General features: G+C 33.8%; 1 long non-coding RNA gene across 4 annotated transcripts in view; it reads left to right on the top strand.

Moving 5' to 3' along the window:
* LOC115278510 overlaps positions 1 to 23,671 on the top strand; it is a 112,868-nt gene that overhangs the window by 71,397 nt on the left and 17,800 nt on the right. For 3 of the 4 annotated variants that reach the window (XR_003902983.1, XR_003903006.1, XR_003902944.1), the window contains 2 exons: positions 19,733 to 19,800; positions 23,538 to 23,621. This is a non-coding gene — a long non-coding RNA (uncharacterized LOC115278510). The remainder of the gene's footprint in view (positions 1 to 19,732; positions 19,801 to 23,537; positions 23,622 to 23,671) is intronic. The other variant, XR_003903008.1, reaches the window with a different exon arrangement.

Below are 23,671 nucleotides of genomic sequence, written 5' to 3'. Positions count from 1 at the left end.
AAAGTAGCTACTTTTTTGCATGGACCTCAAGTATACTGTAGTATAGAGGTGGAATTTAAGGAAAGGTATTAAGCAGGCTGTGTTTTAGCTTATGGACAAGTAATAAATTATATCATGTATCTTGAATGTATCATAGATAAGCTGCTATATTACAATTGCCACTTCAGATAGCTGTGAAATTAGGTGATTAACTAGTTGGTACCTAACCTTCTAATTTCTGTGTAAGTCTAATTACATGAAATAGAAGTGGGGGTTTTGATTTTTTACTTTGCTTTTCTGTTTGGAGTATCATTGTAACTACTGTATTGTAAATGATGGAAAATAATTGCATATGTTAAAAAAATAAATTGTATTAAAAAAGAAAACTTAAAAAAAATAAAAAAATAAAATTACTCTAAAAAATATATATAGTACAGTACTTATATGTACTATATAAGTACCTTCTCACTATGACATTAACTATTCATCACATACATGGATGGAATGAGTCCTTTAGTAGAAAGCGTTTTCTACTTTCTCAAGAAACTAGTCAGCAGAAGTCTTTAATAATGAAGAAAAGTGTTTAATGCTAGTCTTTGCCAATATCACTGTAATTTACATCATGGTAAATGAAATTGACTCACAGCCTCCAGGCTCAACTTCCCTATTCAAATCTCAAGCTTTATTTGATTGTCAAAACCTTTAAATGAACAATGAAAAGATTCATAGCTTATTTGTTTTTGTATTAGAAGCTCAAAAGCCTTCTCAACCCAGTAAATAAAAAAGCCAAAACCAGATATCAGAGTTGTCATCTATGATAAAACTTATTGCACATTTGTATTAGTTTCCTATGGTCAATGGCCACTGCAACAAACTTTGATAAACCTGGCAGCCTAAAACAACAGGAATTCATTTTCTCACAGCTCTAGAGTCCAGAAATCTAACATCAATTTCACTGAGGTGAAATTATAATGTTAGAAGGGCTGTGCTTCTTCCAGAAGCTCTAGGAGAGAATCTGTTCCTTGCCTCTTGCAGCTTCTCATTTCTACCTGAATTCCTTGTCTTGGGGACCATGTCACTCCAGTCACTGTCTGCGTAATACTACTGAATCCTCCTATTCTGTATACACCAAATTCCTCTGCCTCTCTCACATAACAACACTCTTGATAGCATTTGTGATCCACAGATAATTTAGAAGAATCTTCTGTAACTCTACCATAAAAGGTACCTGTTACAGGTCCCAGATATTAGGACCTGATATCTTTGGGTACACCATTCATTTCACTACACCGTCTCTGATCTACACTTTTAATTCAATATCTTAACTGCTCTTTATGTTTTTAACCTCTCCCATTTCTGTCTTTCCCACCTTACCAACCTGCTTCCAAATTTTAATCTTTTTTGTCATGTTTATTTTTGAGAGAGAGAGAGAAAGGGAGTGTAAACAGTTTGGAGGCAGAGAGAGAGGGAGGCACAGAATCTGAAGCAGACTTCAGGCTGTCAACACACCCGGGTGCCCTCCAAATTGTATTCAAATGTAACACCTTCATTGCTCTAGAGGGTTTTGGTTTTTAATTAAAGTATAATCATCACACTCTTCTGTTAGAAATTATTTCTTTAGCTTCAGAATAAAGTTTCAGTTTATTCCTATTGCATCTAAAGGAATTTGTGGTATGGTTTTGTGATTTAGATGTACCATCCTCTTTCACTGTGTTTTTCTTGGTTACTACTATGGGGAAAACAAAATCTCTGTGGTTCTTTATTCCTTCCAGAAACTCTTCCTTCTATTCAGAATGCTTTTCCACAGGTGGTCGTTGGGGGCACCTCTCTTGCTCTCTCTGATGCCTTATCAATTTCCTTTCAAATTATATACTTACCTGAATGCGTCATAAAAGTCCATCTTCCAAAAATTTGTAAAAGCCTAGCTGCATCTGTTCCTTAAAAAAATAGTGACGTATTATTTTAAGGGTTTGGTTGTAAGGTGACTCTAACATTAGCCAGGAATATTTTATTTTAGAATAAAATTCAGTATAAAACATGAATAATGATAACACCATGATAAACCAACAACTGATGTTTAGGCTTTTGGTTTGTTCGTTTTTATTATTTGTGAAGTTATCTACAAAATATTATGTTCCTTACCTCGTTTAATTTTCTTTCCTACAATGACATATCCATTCCATTGTTGAACAAACTTAAAAACTCCCCCAGGTAATTAGAAGAGGTGCTATTTGAACCCAGATGATCTGACTGTAGAGCTTTCTCTCAATGACTTCGCTTTAATGTAAGAACCATTGTTTTCATACAGGCTTATATTTTGGACCATTAGGGCAGTGCTGAGTATTCTCAATATTGTAACTGAATCAAATTCAATAAAGAACCCTAAGAAAATTAATTCAAGTATAGTTAATATGATATCACTTTAAAATTAGGATTAATAAATAGAATTTTATTTAAACCTATATATTAACTAATAATTATATAGTTCCTCATAGCTTATAAATTACTTTCATAGGATTTCATATTATTGTCACCAGAAATGGGTAAAATAAATAAATATTTTTGCTTATGGATTTATAAGTAAATGCGTTAGTCTCATTCAAAGAGTTGAAGAAGCTGATCCACAGTGTTTGGACACCAGAATCCTTCTATTGCGGTTTCCTGTTTGATAGCTTTAGGAGCTATAAATACAGCTATTTAGAAATCCAACAATTTCAGGGAAAAAAAAGTGAAGAAAAAAATCACAACTTTTTTTTTTATTATACTTCAACTTATTTTTTATGCTTCTGTTCAGATTCAGCTTTGGCTGAATATACTTACGTGACATTTATTTTTACATGTAAATGTAAAAAATATTTTATAGGCTTCTGCAACAAAGTGCCACAAAGCGGGTGGCTGAGACAACAGAGATGTCTTGTTTCTGAGTTCTGGAATCTGGAAGTTCGAAACCAATGTGTTGCTGGGGGGGAGGGGGTGTTTCTTCTGAGAGCTGTGAGGTTGGAATCTGTTCCAGGCCTCTGTTCTAGGCTGTAGATGGTCCTCTTCAGGCTCACATGCATTCTACGTGCATGCAACTCTTTCTCCAAACGTCCCCATTTATAATGACTGAATTTTAACTTGATTCCTTCTGCAAAGACCAAATCTTCGAAACAGTTAACATTATGAGTACCAAGGGTTAGGGCTATAACATATTAATTTTGAAGGGACACAATTCAATCCATACTACTGATCACTTGTACAGTATTTTTCTATATTGGCTTTCTTTTCACATTTTGTGATTGTTTATTTGTTGATAAGCTTTTTGTTTCATGGTTAGAAAAATAGAATACTGTCTAACATATATGTATAAGAAAAAATCTTTTTAATGCAATGCATTGAAGAGTCAGACTCTATTAAAAACACATAACACATATTTGTGAATAAATGTCTATAATGTAGCAAAATCAAAACCCATAGGAAATCAACATATCATTTATAACTACAGGACCTAATATAAATATTAAAATATAAATAAATATAAAGAAAGCTACTTCACTAAACATCAAATAAGCAAACTTCTTCTAACTTAAGAAAAAATACCAGTAAGGCTGAATATTCTTCTGATTATTCAACTCTCAGCTAGAAATATGATTCTTACAATTACCAGTTTGCAATAAAATATTTACAGTGTTTGTTTTAATGGCCTTTTTTCTTGGATGATTGGATTTTTAACATGTTTCTGTTTCTATGTTTATACTTTACTATAAAAATATATTTAAACCTACATGTTCCAGAGTCTTTTTAACTTTGTTGAAAATTCTGTTTTTAATGATATTCTGATAGTTTGGAAGTTTTTTTTAATGTTTTATTTTATTTTTGAAAGAGAGACAGAGCATGAGCAGGGGAAGGGTAGAGAGAGGAGACCTAGAAACTGAAGCAGGCTCCAGGCACGTGGGTCTCAAACTCACCAACCTCGAGATATGACCTGAGCTGAAATCAATTGGCTGCTTAACCGACTGAGCCACCCAGGCGCTCCAGCTTTGGAAGTTTGAATAACTTTCCTTGGATGTTTATATATAACACTTTGTATTAAAATAGTAATTTTTTTATTATCTTTCACTACAGCTTATAGTCGATGTCCAATTTTGTCTGGCATTTCATTTATTTATTCCAATAATGTTTATTGAGTACCTACCATGTACTAGATACTTTTCCAACACTGGGTATATATCTTAAACAGAATAGAGAAAAAACGCTTGCATGGGTGGAGCTCAAGTTTCCATGGGGGTAGACAGACCATACACAAACAGCTAATGAATTATATAGCATATTGAAAGCTTTTATGTACTATGGATAAAAATAAAACCAGGAAAGCGGATAAGCAGTGCTGGTTTGTGGAGGAGGAGTTTATCATTTAAAATGGATTCTGGGGTGCCTGCATGGTTCAGTTGGTTTAGCATCCAACTCTTGGTTTGACCTAGGTCATGATCTCACAGCTCTGTGTGTTCCAACCCGGTGTCAATCTCCACACCATCGGTGAGATTTTCACTTCTCTCTCTCTCTCTCTCTCTCTCTCTCTCTCTCTCAAAATAAATAAGTAAAATTTAAAAAGCAATAATAAAATGGATTCTCAGGGAAGTCCTCATGGAGGTTTTGAACAAAAACTTAGAAGAGCTGATGGAGTGAGTCATGTGAAGATCTAGAGGAGTGAAAGAGAAAACAGTCAGTAGAGGTCAGAGGGTCCAGCTGGTGCGAAGGCAGGAGAGGAGCATGGAGGCGCTATGGTTAGAGCGGAGTAAACAAAAGAAGGGAAATAAATGATAAGTGAAGAGATTGAAGAGTTCATGGAGAAAATGGGGAGCGGTAGAGATAATTTTATATTTCTACATGGTGTGAAGGAGTTTCTATGTTATACTATGAGGAGATATGCATCTTTCTCCAAATATAAAGATAGACTTTAACCATCTTTATCTCCTACTCCGTCACCACCATGTCATATGAAGCTAACACTTCAGAAAAGCCATTCCTAGGTAACAGAATCACAGAGAACATTACATATGGTGCAGAGACAGGGAAGTTAACATTTCCTTAGGTTTTGTCATTGTACTGATTACACGACTACAAAGCATTATATGCTATCACCACCATGCAATTGGAAGCAAAGAAAGAGGACTGCATGGCTGAATTCAGAAGTTTGATCTATTGAAGAAAAAACAAACGTGAAGTTTTGCAGTTTTCAGATCAGCTCTGAACAATTAAGTGACCAGAAGACATTTAAAACAGTTATCATAAGGCAGTGCGTCCACCCTCACAAAATGAGAAGTTTTATTAAGAACTGTCATATCCAGATAAGACTTCCCTTTTATTCTTAGCGAGTTGTATTTGGCTGTGAATACAAGACAACATTGTAGCTCTATATTGATACTACGTATCATTTGATATAGATATGGTGAAGTAAACTAGTATCCTTCATAGAGTTTATTTGATTGATTTTTTTCAGTTTTTATTTTTAAATGTATTTTTGTGTCTAATTTAGAATCCCAGAAAGAAGAGAGACCTTTCGTTTATTTGTATATTATTAAAAAGAACCCACACAGTTTTAATTACCTGACAACTGTATTCAGAGTGGTTTCTGGAATAACTTCTGTGGGATGGTTTACAGTTAAGAATTCTTCAGTATGGGTGGGCCTGCTAGTGGTTACAAATCAACTTTATAATTTAAAAACAAAATATTATTTGTCAGAATTATATCTTAAAAACTCTTGTAGAAAAAGACAATCTGGAGATTGTGATGCTTTTTCTATCGTGCGGAAAATTTTCAGAGGAGTTATTAATTTTTGAAGAACTGGAACTCTACAAAGATACTTTCCTTTTCCCCCCCAAATTAGTGAAGCAATAAAAGAGACTTGGGACAATTTTTATTGGGTGGGTATTATGCTAGTAATGAGAACAGAATTACTTTTCCCAAATTGAGAAATCAGTCTGTAGCGAGTGCTTGAACCAATTAAGCCAGATAGAAAAGACCATGTATAATGCCTCATTATATTACATATGTACTGCTTGCTAAATTCAGCCTTTTTTAATCCTATTAGTTGAAAATATCCCTCCCATTAGACAATTTATTTGTTATATCTAGTCAACATTTTTATTGAAACATGAGTTAAATGCAAAGAGAATGCCTTTTCAGCAAGATTTTAATGTTGTTCTTGCCATGGAAGAATGAAAACCACGCACTTTACCTGCTACTGAGTACAATTAAAGTATAATTAGAATCTAATGGATTTGCTAAAGCATTTAATGATGAATAACATTTAATTCTGCATATTGTAAAAGGTATCTAATTGATATACTCAATTTTAGTAGTCAAATGAATACACTAATATGAGGTAACATTTGGGGATTGCCATGCAGACCACTGAATAATATGATAGGTTCAAGAATGATTGCATATCATATTGCATATGCCTACATAATCTTTTTACTTATACTTGTATAATTTAGGATGGAAACTGATTCCTAGTGAAGAAAGTAATATTATCTACCGTAGGATATCTCTGACTTTATAGCAAAAGCCTTTTAAATGTTGGGATAAAATGTTTATTAAAATCATTTAGCATCTTCTTCATAGGGAGCCTGAAGTTATTTGTAATTTTTGTTTGATTATATTTTATGTTATAAATTGTGAAAATCATTTAATCACTAGGAGAAAATGAAAGTATATACAAAATACACACAAACTAGACACTGCAGATTTGCAATTTTGCAGTGTGAGACTGTAAATGTGCAACACTACTTAACAATATGTCTTACTTAGTAATAAACTGAAAGAGTTGATGTTTTATGCTAATGAACATGGAACAATAGAGTCAAAAGGAGCAAAGTATTTGGAAACATGTCCCTTCAATTTAATTTCATTTACTATTATTTTACTGATATTTTTGCTATCAGAACCTGAACCATAAATTTGATACTTATTCCAGGTATAAGGAGAACTGTGTGGAAATTGTTCTGTCCCAGGTGCTCAGTTGAAATGAAATTGAAATGGACATATTGTCTCTGTATGAAACACTTCTCATGGACCATCTCATTCAATTTTCCAACATGTCCCTGACCTTTTCAGCCTCTCACCTTCTGAGAAATGTTGTCCTGGGATCTTAATCTGCTCAGGATCCTGTTGATTATCATCACTCTTATGTTATGGACTTTGGATCCTACCATGACCATATTTATGATTTTATAATCCCATGAGCAAATATCAGATTCAACTTAGTTGTTGCCAGGATGTTTTGTCTTGATCAAGCCCTTTGAAATGAATCGAGCCACTTACGATTGATACCTGGGCAATAATCAGTTCCATAAATTAACCAAGGCACATCCATGATGAATGGCCATAATGAGAATCCATTAAGAGATGTAAAAGCAAACCCGTAGGCTAGAGATCTATTTTTTTTGGGCCCAATACCAATTTTAACAAAATAAAAACTCGTAGTTTTCAGCAATTTTCAAAAAATATTTGTGGTTTGACATCAACAGATTGTAGTTTGGCTTTCTTCATATGTTTCCTTCATAAATACATTCTGGGTATGTATTATGAAGAAGGTGCTGTGGTGTTTCCACATAGTATGTCAGACTTCTGATCTAGACTATATGGCCTAGTTATGACTTCCCCCTCTCTTCCCCATAAAGTCCAATAAACCCTGGAATAATGTAAGAAGCAACCAAGTGAGATTTTGAATTGCATAAAGAGGAAGGAGGAATGGTTAGACACCGCAGACTGAACAGGGCAACAGAGTGTCTTTCAAACAAACAGAATAAAATAATGTAGGCCTGACTTTCTTGACTTCCCACAGATGCCTCATTTCTGCCCTAAAATTCTTGGGAGCACTGTCAACAACACCAGGAAGATGGCAATCCCACCAAGAGGCATCGCCTGGGGGTGCTGTTGGTAACACAGCAGACATATGAATGTATGCAATATACTCTCCATTGTCTCATGAGTGTTATACATTGTATTTGAGAATCACAACAAAAGTAAATTGATTTCTGATGCTTAAGACATTGATATTTAAAATTGGGAAAGGTGGGATTAAATTGCAAGCAAATCCCTACAATTCATTTGAAGTAGTAAAATAGTAACCATTATACTGTGGCAAACCACATATGTATATTGTCATATGCACAGAAACCATTACGAAATATATACAAAGAGGTGCAAACATAAACACTATAAATAGGGCACCTGAGGGTGCAGTCAGCTGAGCCATTAGCATGGTAGTTATAAGCATATAATGCTTTGCAGTAGTACAATCAGTACAATGACAAAACCTAAGGGAATTAACTTCCCTATATCTGCACTTTAAATAACATTTTCTTTTATTGATTCTGTTACTTGAGAATGACTTTAATGAAGTGTTAGCTTAATGTGGCATGGTGGTGACTGGAGTGGGAGATAAAGATGGCTAGAGTCTATATTTATGTTTGAAAAAAGATGCATATCTCCTTGTGTGTAACAGAAGCTCCTTCACACTAGGTGCTGTCATCTCTTCTATTAAAAGCAAAAAGCTATGACTCAGTTGGTTGAGCATATGACTCGTGATTTAGGCCAAGTCAAGATCTCATGGTCTGGGACTGAGCACCCCATCAAGCTCTGTGTTGACAGTACAGACACTGCTTGGAATTCTCTCTCCCTCTCTCTGCCCCTCCTCTACATGTATTCTCTCTCTCTCTCTCTCTCTCTCTCTCTCAAAATAAATAAAATAAACTTTAAACAAATTAAAATTAAAAAATTAAACACACTATAAATAAATCAAGATGGAATTCCAAAAAAAAAAAAAGAAATGGAAGAGCCAAAAACAGAAAACACACAAAAAAACAAACTTTAAAAAGGCAATCTTAAGTGCTGACATATCAAGAATTACTTTTAGTATAAATGGTCTAAATATACCAGTTGAAAAGAAGACACTAGGAGAATGAATTAAAAAGGAAAAACAAAAGCAAAAAAATCAAGATCCAGCTATATGTTTTTTCACAAGAAAATTACTTCAAATTCAACAGTATATGTAGATTGAAAATTAAATGATAAAAATAATGCCAAGTAAATATTAATAAAATAGGAAGGAGGGTGGCTGTGTTATTTATGACAAAATGTAGAATTCAAAAGAAAACCGGTCAGTATGGACAGAAGGGTGCATTATAAAAAATAAAAAAGTTGATCCAGTAGGAATACAGAATGATCTCAAATTTATATACCTCAAACAACAAAACTTTAAAATGGAAAAACCAACCTGGGAGAGCCTGGGTGGCTCAGTTAAGCATCTGACTTTAGCTCAGGTCATGGTCTCAGGGTTCATGAGTTGAAGCCCTGCATCAGACTCTTTGCTGTCAGCACAGAGCACACTTCAGACCCCCCCCCTCCCTTTCTCTCTCTCTCTCTGTGTCCCTCATCAGCTTGTGTGCTCTCTTTATTTCTCAAAAATAAATAAGCATTTAAAATTAAAAGAAAATAAAATAAGGACTCCTGGGTGGCTCAGTAAGGTTGCTTGGCCAGACTCTTGGTTTTGACTCAGGTCATGATCTCATGGTTCATGGGGCTCTGTCTTGCCAGAGCAGACTCTGCTTGGGATTCTCTCTCTCTGCCCCTCCTCTTTTCCTTCTCTCTTTCTCCCTTTCTCTCTCAAAATAAATAAATAAACTTAAAAAATAAAATAAAATGCCTGATGTAAACTTAAAGCTGATAGAGCTAAAATAAGAAATAAATCCATAATTATATGTAAGTATTTCAACACCATCACTCTTAACAAACTATAGAACTATAAAACAGAAACCAGCAAGGATATAGAATATCTGAACAAGACAATCCTCCAAAAAGATCTAATCATGTATGTAGAAACTTCATCAGAAAGAATTTTTTTCTTAAGTGTACATGGAACTTTCATCAAGAAGGTCCCATGAACCGAGCACTAAAAAACCTAAAAAATGTGAAAGAATTTATTCCATACAAACTATGTAAAGTACATCAGTTTAGAAATCAGTGACAGAAAGCAACAGGTGCATGCCTAATCATGTGGAAATTGAACCATAAACTTCTAACCTCAGAGGAAGTCACAAAGGAAATGAAAACATACAGAACTAAATGAAAATAAAAATATTAAGTTATGTGGGATATAGCCAAAGCAGAGCTAAAGAGAAAATTTATGGCACAAAATCCTTACATTAAAAAGAGGAATGGGTCTTAAATCAATTATAGTAAGTTCCCCCTTTAAGGAAGAGGAAAAGAAAAAGCAAAGTCAACCAACAGCAGGCACAAAAAAGGAAGAAAAATATAACAGCAGAAACTGATGAAAATGAAAACTAGAAATCAAGAGATAAAATATAATAAACAGAATCTGATTGTTTGGAAAAAATCAGTAAGAATCATTAACAGTAAGATGACAAAAATAAAAAGAGAGAAGACACAAATCACCAATATCAGGAATAAAACTGAAAAGCTCACTAGAGATACTGAAGACTATGAAAGAATAATAAATCAATAGTAGGGATAACTTTATGCTAATAGATTCAATAACTTATTAAAAAAAGACCAATATTTCAAAATTTATAAACTACCAATACTCATAAACTACTCATACTCAAGCAACATGATAATATAAACAGTTTTTTTTATAATCACTATAGAAATTGAATTTGTAATGAAAATACTAGAATAAAATAAAAAACCTCCTAGCCCAGATTACTTTCTTGGATAAATCTACCAAACTTATAACAGAATTAACACTGATTCTCTACAATTCTTTCCATAAAATAGAAGAGGAGAATATATCTGAATTCATTTCATGAGGTCAGCATTATCCTGACAGAAAAGACAGACAGAAGCAATGCAAAATAAAGAAAAGGAAAGAAAGATTGAGAGAAAAAGGAAAGAAGGAAAGAAAGGAAGAAAGGAAGGGGGAAGAAGGTGTTGGGAGGCAGAGAGAGAGAGGGAGTGAAAGAGAGAGGAAACTGCAATCTAAAATCACCCGTAGACCTAGCCACAACAATCTTCAGCAAAATAAAAGCAAATCTAACAATGTATAAAAAGACATATCCACCTTGATTAAATGGACTCTATTGCAGGTATGCAAGAATGGTGCAACATTTAGAAGTCAAGCAATGCTAAGTGAAATACATCAGTCAGAGAAAGACAAATCCCATATAATTTCACTCATATGTGGAATTTAAGAAACAAAGTAGATGAACATAGGGGAAGAGGGAAAATAGAGAGGGAAGCAAACCATAAGAGACTCTGAATGGTAGAGAACAAACAGAGTTTGATGGAGGGGAGGTGGGTGGGTGATGAGCTAAATGGGTGATTGGAATTAAAAAGGGCACCTGTGTTGAGCACTGGGTGTTATATGTAAATGATGAATCACTAAATTCTACTGCTGAAACCAATATTATCTTGTACATTAACTAACTAGAATTTAAATAAGAATTTGAAAAAAAATCCTAAAAGTCAAACAATGTAATTCACCATGTAACAGGCTAAATTGACAAAGAAAAGACATTTAGCTCATCCAAAAACCATTCATGATTAAAAAAAAAACCATGCAAATTATGAATAGAAGAAGATAGAAGAAACTATCTTCACTTGATAAAGAATATTTATCAAAAAATCTCATATTTAATGATAAAAGACTGAATTTTCTCCCCAAGATCAAGAACAAGGCAAATACGCCTCTGTTCTTATTCTTATTTGACACAGTCCTAAAAATACTACCCACTGCAACAAGTCAAAGGAAAAAAAGGCAAATAGTTTGGAAAACATGTCTATCTGAAGATGACATGATTGTTTACATTGAAAACCCAATAAACCTGAAGAAATTTCTAGAATTAATACATGAGTTAAACAGATTGCAGGATATAAATCAATATATAATTATCAAGTTCACTTCTATATAATAACAGTACCACTATGAAAACCCAAACTGAAAACACAACACCATTTATAATTGTTCCCCCAAATGAAATGCTTATGTGTAAACTTAATAAAGCATATCTAGGGACTGCAAGTTCAGCATAAAAATGTAAATCTATATTTTAAAATACAAATCATAAAAATGATGAAATTAATCAAAGAAAACCTAAATAAATGGAGATATATACTATGTCCATGGTTCAAAAAGCACAACAAAAATGTCAATTCTCCCAAATTAATCCACAAATTTAATGTAATTGCTGTCAAAATGCCAACAAAGTTTTCTGTAAATGTAGGCAAGCTTATTCCAAAGTTCATATGGAAAAAGCATAGGCTCTGGAGTCGCTCAATCAATAGTGAAAAAAGAAAGAATCACTCTACTCAAAATCAAGGCTTAATGTGTAAGTATAGCCATCAAAACTGTATATAGTATTGTTGGAGTGGTAGACACATCCATGAATAAAACATAACAGAGAACCCAGAAACAAACCCACAGCAACACGCCCAGCTCAAATTGGCAAAGTTACAAAAGCAATTAGTTGGGAGAAGGATGGACTTTTAAATAGATGGTGATGTAGCAATTGGGCAACGAGACATCCATAGATCAAAAGCTAAACCGGAACCTAAACTTCACATATTGTGCCAAAAATTAAGTCAAAATAGATCATAAACTTAAATGTAAAATATAAAAATGTAAAATATTTTAAAATTCACAAGCATATCTTCAGAATGTAGGATAGGCCAAGGGTTCTTAGACTTGACACCAAAGATATGACTAATAAAAAGAAAATCAATAAATTGAACCTTATCAAAATAAAAAAAACATTTTTCTGCTTTGTCAGGATTCTGTTTATAGGATCTAAAGACAAACTATGGCTGGGAGAAACTATTTGTATACCACATAACCAACTAAGGACTGGTATCTAGAATATATAAAAAACTCTCAAAACTTTACAGTAAAAAAAACCCAGTTAGAAAATGGTCAAAAAATATGAATAGATAGTTTATTCAAGAAGATATACAAATGGCAAGCATATATGTGAAAATGTATCTGATATCATTAACCACTAGGAAAACATAAAGCCATAATCACTACACACTTCACAGAATGGTTAAAACTTAAAAAAAAAATAGTGACCCCAAATGCTCCTAAGAATGGAGAAAAGCTGAATGAGCTGAGTCATATATTCATGATGGGAATATAAAATAGTACAGCCACTCTCGAAAACAGTTTTGCAGCTTCTTAAATAAATACACATACAACTTCCATATGATCCAACAACAGTTCTCTTCGGCAATTATTCCTGAAAAATGGATACTTGTAATCACACAAATATCTGTACATAAATGTTCATAGCAAATTTATTCATGATTTCCAAAACCTGAACAACCCAGATGTCCTTTAATGGGTGAATAGTAAACGGTGGTACATCCATACCATGAAATACCAACTAGCAATAAAAAGGAATGCACTATTTATATACTTAATAATTTGGACTAATCTGCAAGGAAGATTGTTAGATTGAAGCACACTAGTTATATAGAATTTATATATGCAAGCTATATAGAAGACTGAAAACACTCAAAAAAGTACTACATTACCAAATGGTTGTGAAGATTGCACAGAATTATGTGTGTGTATGCATGTGCATGTGTGTGTATGCCTGCATGTGTGTGTACAAGTGTGTGTGTGATTTCTTGGTGCTATTATATAACATATTACTTAATCTTAGGTGACATTATTACCATTATTCTATTTATAAATATTCTTACAATGTTTAACAGTGATCTTGTATAGACACATAAAACTCTCTTTACTACTAAAACATCTTATTAGAAATTGAAACTCTCTAATATGTTAGATTTGTAGGTCTAATTCTCACAACTCAAGAAGATAAAAAGGTTTAAAGTTTACCAAAGTCATTGGGAATTTAAACTTAAAAAAAAAAGAATATGACCACTCCTATATTCTTTAATCCAAAAGAGAAAGTCTTCTTTAAAATACTTAGATGTATGGACAGGATGTCATATTATTGACTTCCAGTTTTTTCATTTAATAAAATTTTCACTCGACGAACAATATCAAATGTTCATCTAAGAAGGACAAGTATCATATTCACTGGTAAGGGATTTAAAAATTAATGAACTTATTACAATAATGATATATCGATGAACATCTGTATGTTTTCAGTGAGGTTATAAACCATAACATCCAAAGCTGGTGTTAAGAGAGTAATTAATTGCTCTTAGAACACAGACTTTTGTATTTGTCAGTATCATGTTTTTTGTATTTGCAGTTTTCATATTACTTTAGTTTCAGTTTCACATTTATTTCTATAAACACATATTTCAAGTTGTGGGTGGAAATTAAGGCAGCCAGATGGCTCAATGAACTATGAAAGAATGGAGACTCAGAGATACAATTTCCCTGCTTTGCTTCTCTGACACATAACCGCAGATATGTGAAGGTGATCTTAGTGTTATAGGTCCCTGTTAGGTAACTGTTCTAAGATCAGGATTTCTCTGTGACATCACTGGAGTTACTTAGTAAATATCACACGTAAAAACTATGTCCCTTCTATGTTTTGATGATGACAGTAAGCATGAATCATAAATCTATAAGCATGAATCATAAATCTATATGTAGATGGCCCAGCACCATCAACAACATCATTTAAATATCTCTATGTGATTTTAACTTCTCCACTCTGTTTTTAGGGAAAAAAAAAATGTAAACCTGCACAGGTGCAGAAGCAGTTGGTAGCATCAAGTTGGCAAATTAGTAGGCCAAAAAGGGCAGGAACAAGAAAGTATAATACATGACTTCTTATAAGCAGTTTCCATCCAGCAACAATGAGAACAGACACAGATGCAGGCAGTTTCCATAGCAGATTCCATATAAAGGCTATTAAAAACTGTCATTACTCTTGAGACACATGGAATGTCTTTAAAGTTCAAGACTAGGGCTGTAATCCTACTTCAATGCATGATTATAGGCAAGTCTCTTACATTTTTTGGGCTCCTGTTTCCTTTTCTCTAAAACAGTTAAAAGAATGCATGATTCAGAAAATTGCTGTGAGGTTTTAATGAGATAACACGCTTGATGCAGCTGGGACATAAATTCACAGAATATTAACTCAGTATGTATGTTTATGAGCGAGATACTGCGCTAGATGATGGGGCACAGTGTTGAGTATCTGTCTCCCCTTACTTTTTAGTAAAATAATTCTGGGTTTCAGCTGGGCTTATAGGCTCCAGGAAGAAAGATAGCCCTGTTTGTTTGTTTGTTTGTTTGTTTTTGTCTTTTGCTACTTCTGCTAATGTTGTCAATAACTGGAGCTCAAGTAGCCATTTGGATCATTAAGTGTATTACCTGCACTAAGAATGGCAAAGTAGCAAGATCAAAAGAGCCTTGGCTCCTACAGCCATTGTGAAGCCGCTGTGCCAGTAACAGACTAATAACATGAAAATATTCTATAGCGTGGAAGAAAAGTATACTATCATTTCAAAGTATTCTGGGTTGTCTCTCACTCGGTAAAGCCCATCTTACCTGATGTTGTGAACTGGATGCTGTCTTCAGGGAGCACTTTTGATGAAGAAAAAAAGAAATGAAATAATTTATCTTACCTATTGCTAAAGCCCACAGTCCTGTGTGGTCTGGACATTTGCATTAGATACTGTGCCAATGGTTAAAAAAGCGTTTTTCGGGACTGGATATATGACCCTTTGAATCTAAACACTTCAGAGTAGGACATCTGAGAACTGAAAAATTTCATCAGAGGCCAGTCTTAGGCACCACACAACATGACTCTCTGCTGCTTAACCTTGGGAATCTGAGTGAATGGACTTTTGCAGTTCATCCCACAAAAGACATCGGAGCCTCAGACATTTCAAGGTGATATGGGTTGTAAGTATGTGAGAACCAGCAGAATTTGGGCTGTGAGAAGTAGTTTTGGATCAAAATGAAAAGTGTTGTGTATTCTTTTAAGAAACATAGAGGGTGCGCCAATACTAGTATGTTGGTAAGTGATAACAGTCAGAACGTTCTATTAACTGAGCACAGATATTATGAAAGGGGAAGGGAGTGTAGTTATTTATAGGAAGCTAATAAAGGGGTAGTTACAGTGCTTCCCGAGTGCCACTTTTGATGGATCTCTTTCTCTTGATATTGTAAGGGTCAACCCCTAAAATGACTTCTAGAAGAAAACAACTGTTTGAAAAGTAATAATGGACTTTGTCATTAGTAATTAAAATTAGTTCTCAGAAAGAAAACAGTATCTAATAAATCCTAGACAGGTTCTTCCAGCAAAACATAAAAACATAACAATCAAGCAAACCAAACTAGTGATCTTTCAATATGGATAGACTAATGATAGAAGCAGTCCAAATAGTAGAAATTGGAGTGGAGAAAGCAATCACCAAATAAACGTCTGTTCCAGAGCTTATATGGAAAATCTTAAAAGAGACACTAGTGTCATAGGAGATAGGCTAGGTACTGGTATGCTCTGATTTAGACAATCAGTTTGGTGGTACAGACGATAGATTCCTGAGACTAGCCAACAAAGGAACACTTGGTTTCATTCAGAAACTAAACAAATTTGGGCATCTGAGTCGCTCGGTGGGTTAAGGGTCTGACTCTTGATTTCGGCTCAGGTCATGATCCCATGGTCGTGACCAGCTCTGTGCTAAGCCTGATTAAGATTCTCTCTCTTTCTACCCCTCCCTTGCTTATTCTCTCTCTCTCTCTGTCTCTCTCTGTCTCTCTCTGTCTCTCTCTCTCTCTCTCTCTCTCTCTCTCTTTCTCTCTCTCCAAAACAAAACAAAACAAAACTAAAACAAAAATAAACAAAAGAAAAGGAACAAATTTTTTCCAAAGTCTTCCTGAAAGTTGATTTTTTACTATAAAGGCCTAGAAGGTGAAAGTATATTATCACTAACTCTATTTTTCTTTTTTCTTAAATTTATAAATTGAGGACAGATATTAAAAATAAAACAATGGCACAAACTATTGAATTTTAGGTTTCTCATACATTTCCTTCTCTAACCTGATTCTGTGCTCTGTTCCCCCTCACTTATTCTTTTTTATCCTGGCCTTTCGGTTTTTCAAATATTCAAAACTCTTCTTCAGTGTAGAACTTTGCACGGGCTGCTGACTTTGCCCAGAATGGTTCTTTCTCTGATTCTTTCATTAGGTGCCCAGTCTACTCACTGAAGCTTTAATTTCCCTCCTTAGCATTAGCTTAACTCCTTCCTCTAGTTTCCTATCTCTCTCTTATTTTCCTTTACTGCACCTGTTTGTTTTTTTCTCTCCTCATAGAACACAATATTCTTCCCTCCATTTGATTTTCTATTTTTTATTTTTTTTTGGCATTCCGTACTCTACAGTGTCAGTAGATAGTAGTCTCCTAGTGTTATTGGTTGAAAAATAAATGAGTAAAATTATATTGCATTTCCCTCTTCCTTAGCTTTCCTGAAAAGTACAAACTACAAAACTATAAAGCTATTTAAGATATAGTGATTAAACAGCACTTCTTATAGATCCACAAATTAATTGTATTGTCATTTGGATGATCCTAACTGTATATGCACGAGTCAGTATCTTTTTGAGATAAACTGAGATAACTTTTTGAGGAAACTGATAAAAAGAAAAGGTGTTTTTATTTTTCCATTAAACCAATGTAAGATTTGTTTCTGGAAAGAAACTTTGTACTCTCTTTAATGAACTCTTACAAAGCAGTCTGTTTACAGTTGGAGCTTAGCATGGTTTACTTCTAAGTTATTGAAGTAAATAATTTCTTCCCTTGTTCGGCTTCGAACAAACCTGTTAGCAAATGACTGAAATAATGTTCTGAAAATAAATTTTTATTAAAATGAATTTGGTGTGTTCATTCTCTATACATTAAGTGGTTGTCATGCACGTTAAATAAATATTTCTAACAATTGAGCAAATAAAATCAGATTCAAGAAAAATGTAAATGTAAAATTCAGTGCATAAGTGTTATTTGAGACATTAAAAATAAGAATATGACATTTACAATTTTTCTTTGATGTTCATGCCTAGAAATGAACAGATAATTATATCAAGAACTTAAAAAAGCTATTAAGGACTGATGTTTAATAAAGCAAATTGCATATAAGGGATATTCTTTAGACAATGGTTTAGCATAGGGGCCACGGGCAGACCAGCCCAAGGTGGGCCACTTTGGCATAAGATTATTTTTGTGTTAAAGGAATCAAAACCTATCTCTTCACCTACCCCTAAACTGCCTAAAAGGATCTGGGGAGAGGGTCTGATCCAAGAAGAGTGCCGTCATCGTAGATAACTACGTTATACTGCACATTATGTGCTATAGACAGGGAGAAACCTACCAATGTCCTCTCTCCTATTGCTCCTGAGTGGCTCAGCAAACATTTGTGTACCATTTACTCTTTTTCATCTTCTTGTGAATTCATTCCTTCTCTTTGAAATCCCAGACCCTTCCCTCTTTCTCCTTAGTTCAGAATGACATGTATACCTCATTTTGCCTGACTGTCTTTGGAATTTCCATGTCTGTGTGGATTTCCCATATGTATGAAATTAAATTAGATTTTCTCCTGCTAATCTGTCTCATGTCAACTTGATTCTTAGTCCAGTTAGAAGGACCTTGAGGGGCAAAGGAAGTTCTTATTCCCTGACAGTGTCATATTAACTTCTAGTCATTCTACAATATGGCTTTTAAAGTCATTAAAAATAAGACAGATTTTATGAGTCAGGAAGCACTGAAATACACAGTCAATGTTTAATTCACAGTAAAATTTTTCATAAACCTTAAATAGAAAGCCATATTGGCAAATACATTCTTTAACTAGGCTATAGCCTGTACTGAGTAAGTATACTATAAATAAAGATGATAAATCACTGCACTGTAGAATTAGTGGTCTATGTGTTTGGCAAACAGAAAATACCTCAAAAAATAATCAGAAAAATTATATATTGTTTTTCTCAAACTATCTGCTTAAAATGCATACCCCAGAAAGCCTTAGTATTATGAACTCAAATTGCAGTGGGTTACTGCTATCAGCCTTCTGTGCCCTTCCCACCTGACTTCAAGGAGATAAGGAAGAACCAGAAAACCAGTTAAATGGAAAGCAGTATTTTTGAACAATCAGATATGAGAGAAGCATAATCTATTGAGAAAATGCAAGTCTTTCATGTATCTAAGTGAAAATCAGTAAACCTTAATTTTTATAAATGAATTATACCTTGCGACATGCATGTATTTGGAGAACTGCTTGCAAAGACAATACCTCTGTCCCCTTTTTGCATATAATCTCCAGTGAACCAGCAAGTTGGAGCAATTTTTTCAGAGCAATCTGCTATACTGTCTTCTTACTGTTGTTCTCATTTTGAGACACTGAATAAAGCATCTACTAACCTATTTTTGAGGTTGGCTTTTTATTCAGTTGACAGCATTAGAAACCATAGTACTTACTTTTTGAAGAATGAAGAGGTTGAAACATGTAACATTTACATATTCAGAAAAGTATTTATAAATACAAATTACATCATTAAAATTGGGAAATGTCATTCTAAGTTCAAAATTGATATAGATGGAAATTTACTTTAAAAACTAAATATATTGTGATAAGTGTAATATAAATAAATAACAGAGAAAAGACTTATTTCTTAGGGAAGTCCTCTGATAATTATACCATCTGGAAATCCTAAAAATTCTTTAAATCAGAATTATGGAATCATCTAGAAAATTATATATTTCATGAAATAACAACATTACCAGAAATGTTTGAGTGATGCCCTTTCATGTTTCTTTCTTTTTAAAGATGGTGATTCATGCTAACTGCATGGTTGAAAGAAGGAAATTTTGTACCACAAAGTCTTTGGAAAAACAGTGAGTCTTTTGCCGTACTTACCATCATGCTTTGTTTTGAAGATAATGAGCACATTACAAGCTGTTGGGTCTTTTGTCTAAAAATTCCCACCAGAAGCTCTTTTCAGCCACGGTGGTTCCCAGGGCTTGATTCCTACAGAGCCCACGTGTGGTTTTGCTGTAGCATTAGCTGTTCCTCATGCTTGTTGGGGCCTGTATGGCCCTGGTGGGAACATACTCAACATTGTGAGAAATCCACCCACCTTAGGTGCTCTCCATTGGGGGTAGTTTTTAGTTTTGATGAGCTTTTCTAACTAAGATTGTCTTTGAAATTCTGAGCAAGGTGACCTGTATTAACGTGCCTTGTCCCGGACCTGAGCAGAAGCAAAACAGAACTAATAACTAGCATTGGTAATGGCATAAAACACCACATGAAATGAATAGCAGGAGATATCACATTTTTTTAAATTTTGAGAAGGCCAATAATGTTCCATGAGGAAAATTATAGTTGAGTGTTTTGATTGAGGTGACAAAGTTTAGTCTTATATAATGACCCATAATGAACAACTGGTTTTAAAAGGGAATTCCTTTTTCTTAAACATGCCATTGCCCTGCAATTAGAACAAGATGATATATCAAGGGGAAAAGATTTCAGTGACATTGTCTTCCCTATTGTAAATTTGTCCAGTAGAATTTATGACTTGAAAAGCACAGATAAGAACCAACAGAATTTTCTGGAGAACTACTGCAGGACAGAGAAGAAAATAATCTGAATTCTGAGTCTAAAGTCTTGAAAATAATCAGGAAAAGAAAACACACTATTGTTACACAAATAAAAATAATTTAGTATAGATATAGGAATGGAATGGTCAATTAAATATTAGAAAGAGCTTCAAAGATGACAGGGAAAATGAATAAGAAAGTTTTTCCATGTATGTGTGTATGTATGTGTAAAGCTTAACTAAAATAAAAGACTATAAGAATTAACATAACATCATCTAGAAGGCTCAAATAATTCAATATATAGAGGAGAAGGGTTATAGGATCATTTTGGCATCATAGCTTTAAAAATTTTGTAATAAAAATATTAGTGTGTGTATAAAAGTAGATGAACTAATTTAATAAACTATTTCATATCCAGCATCTAAGTTAAAAAATTATTAACACTTGACCAATACCTTTTCATCTACACCACTTCCCACATAGGCCCACCTGTCCTCATACACTTTGTGACATTTTTATCAGGATACTATGACTCCAATGACTACATTTGGTGCTTTATTTCTGGTACATAGGACAAGTCAGTATATATATATATATATAGTATATAGTGTCTATAACAGTGTATATATGGTAATATATATATAGTAGTGTCTATAACACTGTATACATAGTAATATATATATATATATAGTGTCTATAACAGTGTATAGTGTATAGTGTCTATAGTAGTGTCTATGACAGTGTATACACACATTATTTTGTACTCAATACTATCAGAAGAAGATCTGACATTGGAAAAACTTCAGTATTTTATAAAATAGTTTTTAAATTAATTTAAATAAATCGTAACAATATAATTATGTTCTTAATGTAGCATAATAGAGCTTCTTTATGAAATTTGTGAACATTTCTATTCTAATTTGAGGTTAAATGTTAGTCTCTACTCTTACAAGCTTTCTGAGGAATCCTTAGGATTATTAGGTATATTTTAAGTCCAAGGGCATGAAAGAACTCGAGTTTTAAATCCTAACTCAGGTTGCATCAAAGATTTCTGATATTTCTAGGATTTCATAAGGCAGACAAAAGATAAGGAGGATTCTGAATGTCAGGAAGAAGGCTAACTGCAAAAACATCTGTTAACGGATTGGTTTAAATAAGTTAATAAAACCATTATGCTATTCCAACCCCATTATTCCTTGTGATCCACACATTAATGGAATATATATTGCTAAATACTATTGATGGGTCAGTAAAAGATAAAACAACAACAACAACAAAACATTTGAAACTATTAGCCAGTCACCCGATCATTTGGCTTAGTTTATTAACATGAGAATAATTTCTGATCAAGAAAAAAAATGAAGCCCATGTTTTATTCAAGATAATACTTGCTTCTCTGTGAGAAGTTCTAGAGGTATCTATCAAAATTATTCTTGTTTCTGTTTGTCTTGATGTAATTTTATACCAGGAAGGTCAGAGAAGAAAAATATTTTAGCTTGACTCTATAGTGAATGTTAGACATGTTCTACTTATGAAGTTAAATAGATAAAAATTTACTGGCCAAAACACAAATGAGTGTGACACAGTTTTCAGTAAAGTAAATGAAAGGCCCATTAGTGCAATCTTATTCAAAGGCAAGTGAAAGTCTTCAGAATGTAAATAACTTGCCACATAGAGCATTATAACCACCTCGCTCTTTTACAAGGAACATTGTAAATATAGAGCAATCCCTTATTTTGAAATTAATACTAAAAATTACAGGGGTATTTCCTTTAATGCCTTAAAGATAATATGTTGCTTATTGTTTATGGTGATTTTGAAATCAAGGCATTATTTATTTAAGAATGGAAGAGGGCTGGGAAGGGAGATGTACCTCAGATGAAGGTCAACCAAAGAGAAACTACATTTGAATTAGACTTTAGGGAGAGATTGCCAATGGGATTTATCTTGAAGATATTAGATGTGTAACATTTCTGAAGCCCCCAGGGAAAGAAGTATGGGTTTCCCTTTACTGCAGATTGCATCATCTGGGTAGTCTTGGGATTTTGGAGAAAACAAAAATTCTTGGTTTTGTGTCAACAGTGTGCTAAGGAGAAACTAATAGAGCAAAAAAAAAAAATTAGAAGGAGAAGAGGCTACAAAAACAGGAAGAGGAAGAAATGGATGAGTATAAAGCAGGATACAGGGAAAGGAACTGGAAGAAGAAACTTCTGGCTTTGGCATATAAAAAGCCACGTGACTTTGAATGCATTATTTACTTTATCCACATAAAGGTATCTTTATTCTGCTCCCCCAAGTGTCAAACAGCTATCTCCTGAGAGATTTTTTTAAATCGTTTTTTTTTTCAATGTTTATTTATTTTGACAGAGAGAGATAGCAGGAGCAGAGGAGGGGCAGAGAAAGAGAAGTAGACACAGATTCCGAAGCAGGCTCCGGGCTCTAAGCCGTCAGCATAGAGACCGCAGCAGGGCTCAAACTCCTGAACTGCCACCCAGGTGTCCACTTCCTGAGAGTTTTATCCTTAAATTAGACCATTTGTGTAAAGTACCTGGAAACAGTAGGGGCCCAGCAAATAGTAACTGACTACTATATGCATCTTCCAATGTTCAAAAACACTTTTGCATTTTTAGACAGTATCTTTGGAGTTAACGAATGAAAAATAAGAGAAATAAGTCTTGTTGATTTATAATAACAATTCATGACTGTAAACTGTGTGTTTATGACACAGCACAGAGTAAAGAAACTTCATGACTTTGAACTTTTAATTATAGATACAAATTCATGGCATGATTATATTAGTAGCACTCCAAAAGTATTTAGCATCTGATTATTTAGATAATTACCCTCCATTTTAACTTGAGAATTTATAAATGCTCCTTGGACAAAATTCCTTAAGTAAGGAATTGCCAAGAACATAAGTTTCTAAGCCTTTAATGTGTACTAGGAAATTACATGAAAATATATCCTTTTTTCATAAATTGATGCTGAATCTCATAATCCATATAGTCTCTTAACAATTACTATTTCAACCTTAGGTACTCCTGAAATATAGATGAAGGAGATGTTCTCTTCTCCTTAGAGCTTGCATTCAGATAACACCAGAGCGCTCAGTTGCTATGGTGAGTACCACTCTAAAAGTACCCTTACAGGAAGTACAATATAGGACCAC

This window comes from Suricata suricatta, chromosome 1 (genome assembly GCF_006229205.1).
Source record: "Suricata suricatta isolate VVHF042 chromosome 1, meerkat_22Aug2017_6uvM2_HiC, whole genome shotgun sequence".
In the NCBI taxonomy this organism is placed as follows: domain Eukaryota; kingdom Metazoa; phylum Chordata; class Mammalia; order Carnivora; family Herpestidae; genus Suricata; species Suricata suricatta.
This window is presented reverse-complemented; position numbering and strand designations above follow the sequence as displayed.